Genomic DNA, 6,483 nt, shown 5'->3' on the forward strand with positions numbered 1-6,483 from the left:
GCTGCCTTTGAGAACCCCTGCTTTAGAATATTGTTTTTGCTTGTAGACAGTGTAGTTTACCCGCCCGCCCACTCACTCATTATGTTTTGCATCAACGCCATGGAAGCGGAACATGGAAACAAGCCTTCGGTTTGCTGATAGATTACCTGTTTGGCGCTGGCTGGAAGCAAAGACAGGTTCCTTTGATTGACATTGGAGAGGCATCATGGGTCAGAAACAGAGTACATGCTTTGAGCAGAGAAGGGCCTAAGCTAAACCTCTGACATCTCCATTTAAAAAAATCTCAATAGGGAACAGGAAAGACTTCTAAAGAGACAATAGCGAGCCATTACCAGTCAGCACATACAAAGCTGGACTAAATGGTGGCACCTCGTCTTATCAAAATGTAAAAAAAGAACATGTCAACTGCTGTAGCTCACTGGAGTGTTTACTGGGAAGCATTTGAAACACTCAAATGTATCTATCTGAAATTATTATTTCCATAATATAACTGACGAATGGTTCCTGAGACACAAGTAAAAAACCATTATTTAAGCACAGCAAATATCTCCATAGCTAGCTATTGCAGCAAGATGCAATCTTTTGCAAACTGAAAGCAGAAAAGGTCTCATCACATATTTGCATATTGTTATCTAGAATCCTTTTCAAGCTCATAGCAATTTCAGCACTTAACACTCAGGACTACAATGTAGTTTTCCTTAATCGAAAAACCAGGTAATAATTGATCAAGTCTTGTTTCTTTCCCGGTTTATTCTAACAGCAATAACCTGAAGGCAGGAGAATTAAAGAAGTGTGGTATCAGATTTGTAGTCCCTCAGTGTGCTTTTAAATGCAAGAATCTACGTAACTAATATGAATTAGGTAACAAATACAGATTGCTTAACTTGATTTTGAAACAGAAGAATCTCACAGCGGAAGTGGTTTTTGCTGTTTCCTAAAAGACGCTGCATGAAAACAATTGAGATAAGCATTAAGAAATTACAGCTATAAAACTGAGAAGTAAAAAAAATAATTTAAACAAGAACCTTTTTCTGTAGCAGGACTATCAATTGTGAAGGCTATTCACAGATTATACAACAACAAACAATACTATACATGTATTCATTAGACAGTGGAAATCTAATCTCAACTGCCTAACAAGACAAATAGTCCAATTATCACCATTGTTTTGGTCACAAATGGTGACAAGCATAAACTCACTATACTGCACATATATATACACATTCATTTTCACATTCTCAAACACATACTGTCACTTTCAAATAGTGCCTTCACTTTAAATAAGGATCATGGCTTCACTGGACCCATGAAACATACTGGATGACATTGGGCAATTGACTCTCTCAGCTTGAGCTGCCTTACAAGAATGGTCCCGTGAGAATGCAGGACAGATGCCATAAAATGGTATATAAATATAGCAAATATTACAATAAATCAGGACTCAACAATTTGTGACGATCCAGATGAAGTGGATTTCAATTACCTACAGCCTTAACTTCTAGAATAAACCAGAAGTAGTGAGGGATTCAAAAGCCAAAAAGCCACAATTTGCTCATCCCTGTTCTTTATAACTTACATTAGGCATAAACCTAACATTTACGGAATGAAGATTCCTTGAGGCACATCTATAGTTAGGATTGCAGAGCAGACTGGTGCTGGGAAAGATTCAGCAAATGAAACTATTAATATAACTTATTTTTTTCCATGTCAAAAAAAATGATCTGTAAAGATCCATCCACAATCTCTTTTCTGGATTCTAGGATAACCCAAAATTATGTGAACACAAGGAGGATATTATCTGGATCAAATGAAAGCATTCTGTAGTTGGCCAAAGTAATGTGGCCAATATGTGGAAATGTTACAGTTCAAAATACATATATAGTTGAATATATGGTCCTCTCCTCCCTACCATTCATTAATAGCTTTATCTGGCAGAAATTTGTCTAATCTATCTTTTTTTCCCCATTTCATTTTGCACAAGATCACTTCCAAAACTTACAAAGGACCACAGTTACTGGTTAAGAACCTGCTTTTCCTGGTCAATAATAACCTAAAGTGGAATTTCAATTTAGTTTCAGAGCACATCACTTTACTTACCTACATAAAATGGCATCAGTCCATTCCCCATCTGCAGAGATGCTTCTGGAATTCTTTGCTTTGCTATGTGGCTTAGTTTTACCATTAATAACATGGTGTTATCAGGAATCTGGTCATCACGTTCTCACTTGTTTCTCTACAAACAAGATTAAAAGCACAGATCCTTGCGGAACCGCTTATAGCCCTCTGCCATGAGCTACCTTTCTGTTTCTTTCCTCCATTTCCTGTTCCTGGATCAATTTGATATCCAAAAGATATTTGCTCCTACCCCAGGACTGCTAAATCCACTCAAAAGCCTGATTGACATGATTAAAAGCCATTTGAAAGTCCCAACTAAAAGCCACCTGGATCACCTTGATTCACACCCACTTCCCTACAAAACCTACTTCACCTTTGAAGAAGCCATGGTTGTTCTTCATGGAGATCTGCCCTTCAGTGTTTGATCATTCTGCCTTTAATAATGTTTTCCTCCAAAACAGACTTCAAGCCAACTGGCCTAATATTTCCTTGAAAAATTTATACAACTTGGCATTGCAGGGATCACTTCTTATCTCCGAGTCTAGTGTGAAGGAAATGTTATACAGGAAGTTGCCTTATAGAGTCAGCTCATGGGTCTACCTAGCCCAATATTGTCAAGTTAGATTAGCAGCAGCTTTCCAAGCTTTCAAAGAGGTTCTTTCACCACCTTACATGTAGGTCTCTGGTATTGCCCCATGGACCCACAATCCAAATATTAACGCCAGCTCTAACCCTGTTTGAGATTTAACATGTTCAGAGTGGTGCAGTAGTATCTGAAGTTTCATTAGATCAGTGCTTCTTCTCAACCCATGATCCTCAGATGTTTTGGCCTTCAACTCCCAGAAAGCCTAATAGCTGGTAAATTGGCTGGGATTTCTAGGGGTTGTAGGCCAAAACACCACAGGTTGAGAACCATTGCATTTGATCAACAATTCCAAATTTGAAGTGAAGTACCCCAACATGAATATCATCTAGGTACAGTGAATTATTTCCAGTTTGTCAACAAGGTCTGAAATCTCACCTCAGCCCATCTGCCCGAGTTCCTCGAACTGTTCAAATGTGTGCACTGTCCTGCATCTTCTGCAGGGGAAAATGAAATGTATTTGCCTCCTGTGCAATCACCTTGTCTTCCAATCGTGTCAAGTCACACTTTACACAAGTATTTTGTCGTGTAAGAAAAAACTCTTTCAGATCAGTTTGACACCTAGCACCTGACCCACAAGTGCTCATGCACCCTCTTTGTACCTTTGAATATAACTTCTAAAACAGGCATGTATATAACAGGCAAATGTACAAGGTGCAATTTTAAATCACAAATGTCACCCATCAAATGTCACCCATGCAAAACGTGTGACAGAAAATCTTCATAACAATAGGTTGGATAAGAAGTGATTAAAAACCCCAACTATCCTGATATATGTACCTACTCCTTACTCTGGAAATACTGACATTGTAATTTTTCCACTAGGGTCATCAAAAAATGGCAAGACCTTAATAAACTGAAATGCTTTGTCTTTTCAAGTACCAAAAGATTTTTTTAAAATCAGCTGTTACAGGCTTTATGGGTGGCATCTTAAGTAATTCAGTATAAATACATCTTAAAGGAAAAGAGCTTACTTGGTAAGCTATTACTTAAAAGATTCCTTTTACTCACGGGGCATTATCTAGTTTTAAAAATTGCTATCTGTACAATTCAAACATGCCAGTTTGGCAAACTCATATCCAGAAGCACCCAAATATTCCCATCTCCTGATTTGCAATCCACAGATCACTCTTTAACACATAATACAATTGTTCAATACTATAAACCCTTAAGACAAAGAAAATGAAGTTGGGGGTTTCAAGCAGTGACCAGCTAGGGGAGCCATATCACTTGTTGTATTGACAGATTACTGTATTTACTAGAAATAATTGATTAGAAGAGAAAAATAGTGTAACATACTACAGTATTTTTAAAAATTATACAGCTTGCAAAGTTTAGAACTGAGTAACTCTGAGGCTAGCTAAAATAAATGAAATTCCTATCATGGTAAGGTGTCTTTAAATATTGCTGAAATCAGATAGGATGACCACTCATGTGGGCAACATGACACGGAATATAATTTAGCTACTTCTACATAAAAAAAGCTAAACACTCTCTAAACGCATTGGATTGCACTTGATCTTGAAAGCTAAGCGGAGTCAGATCTGGTTAGCACTTGGATGGAGGCCTGCCAACAAATATATGGGCTTCAGGCTGTATTTCAGAAGAAGGCAATGACAAACTATTTCTGAGTATTCCTGGCCTAAGGGAATCCTAAGACAATCATGGGGTTACCATAAATCAGTAGGTAGCTTGGAGGCATACACACACATATAACCAAGTTCGATCTAGAAAGAAAAGATGTGGTGTACAAAGCTGAGTGAAGACTTACAGGACTGAATACTTCACAAAAATGTTAATTTTTGAAATGCAGGGTAGAGTCTCCAAATATACAATTGTTGCAGGAGAAACTAATGCAAATGAAGTTCTGCTCATCATTCATTTTTAAGATAAAAATTCCTTTACTAAGAGAGCAAAACTAAAAGGCCACAAAGACTGGTGCTACCAGGTGTATTGTAGTGTTTATGGATAAAGTGCAATTGTATTTCAGTAAATTCACCTAGAATCAGATTTCCACTAGATCAGAGGTTCTTTCAAACTTTGGTCTGCAGGTTCTATTCTTGTGATATGAAAATGTGCAACATTCAATCCTACATTTGATTTTCCCCCTGACAAAGGAGACTGAGACCATTTTGAGATCATTACTGATTAAATTATCAAGGCCCTGGTCTTGGATATTCATAACAGACTGATAGTATTGATAAAGTGATCATTAGTTATCAAAAGGAGCATTAATTAAATGCCAATTGGTCAAATAAGGCTTTACCAACAATGCTTACAGGTATTTTACCACTTTTCTGAACCTGAAAACTGGCCTCCACATAGAAGAGGTATAAATTAGGATTAAATATGGACCATTTTTCTGTTTATTACATATATTAGAACAATAGCAGCAGAGCTATTTGGAACAGCCACTGAAAAAGGAGAAACAGCCTTGGGGTTGCTAATTTGTTCTGTCATAATTTTAGAAAGTACGCAATAACAGAAATAGTATGAAACAATGCAATAGTTACATCACAGGTTCGGGTACCATTTGAAATCAAATGAACCCTTGCTATTCCTGTTCTCTTAAGGTCAACTAAGGTAATGAAACTATTCCAAACTGAACACAGCTTTCAAACAGCAAAGTGGTCAGAATATAGGTTAAGAACAGAAAATTTATTCCTGAACATATTTGACTGATCAAAAAACATAAGATAGGAAATATACCTCAGGTATAATAACAGTTATTACCTCTTCCTAGTTGTACAGTAGTAAAGCCAGCAAAAGTGGATGATTAATGTAGTAAACGTGCTGCAGTTGAATCAGGGAACATCTGAACTCATTCCTTGAAGAGTTTAAATCTCATTTACTTAGTTTACTAAAGGCATAACGGTGTAATCCAACGTTGTTTTGGAGGTAGACACTTGCTTATAACATAATCAACATTGCTCCTATCTTTTCCATCTTGCTCTCATAAGAATCAACTGCTGTAGGAAATGACCCTTTATGAACAAATATTAGGGTTGGCTACGCTGCTGTTGCCTATATCCAGCCTATGTATTCAAAATCTTAAGCATCATTTACCTCATCTTCAAGTTCTGGGAGCTAATACAAATAGGTTATGCTAGATTAATGAAAGCTAAAAAGCAGAACTTAAAAGGTTCTGTTCAGTTAGGATAATGGCTGTAGTTCAACTTTAACGTTTCTAAAAATCCTAAAAATCTTCAGTTATGCAAACTTGTGCAATTTAGCTACATCTTAGATTTATGCAGGTTTATTCAGTGTGGCAAATAATACCACATGGTGAAAGCAGAATTAAATGTCTTAGTCAAATAACAGCTACAGTACGTAGTAACAAGCTTTACCAAATTGGAGAGTGGTTCAGCTTGGTAAAGCTTTACACCAAATTTGTACATGGATTATGCATGATCAGTAAATTAAATGCAAGTTTAAATGAGAGTCTCTTGTATAATGTAATGTAAAAGTAGCATATAATCATGGAAAATGCCTGTTAGATAAGAATATTTACATTTATAAAACAATTTGTTCTCAAGTTTACATCCCAGTTTCAAATACCTAGGTTATAAGCCGGAGTCAGTAGCTGTTCTCCTTTTTCTCTCATCTATAAACAAAAAAAGGGTGGGTTTTTTTCCAATACTATGCTTACAACTACAACCACATATAAGCCAGCTAAAGTTTAAATCCACATTCTTTAACAAAAGAATCAAGCAAATGATTAAACC

At 36.6% G+C, this 6,483-nt stretch overlaps 1 long non-coding RNA gene across 1 annotated transcript in view; it reads left to right on the top strand.

The window, feature by feature from the left end:
• Positions 1-6,483, top strand: part of LOC134299480 (uncharacterized) — a 31,722-nt gene that overhangs the window by 11,889 nt on the left and 13,350 nt on the right. The gene's annotated exons all lie outside the window — the stretch shown is intronic.

This window comes from Anolis carolinensis, chromosome 5 (assembly GCF_035594765.1).
Source record: "Anolis carolinensis isolate JA03-04 chromosome 5, rAnoCar3.1.pri, whole genome shotgun sequence".
NCBI lineage: Eukaryota > Metazoa > Chordata > Lepidosauria > Squamata > Dactyloidae > Anolis > Anolis carolinensis.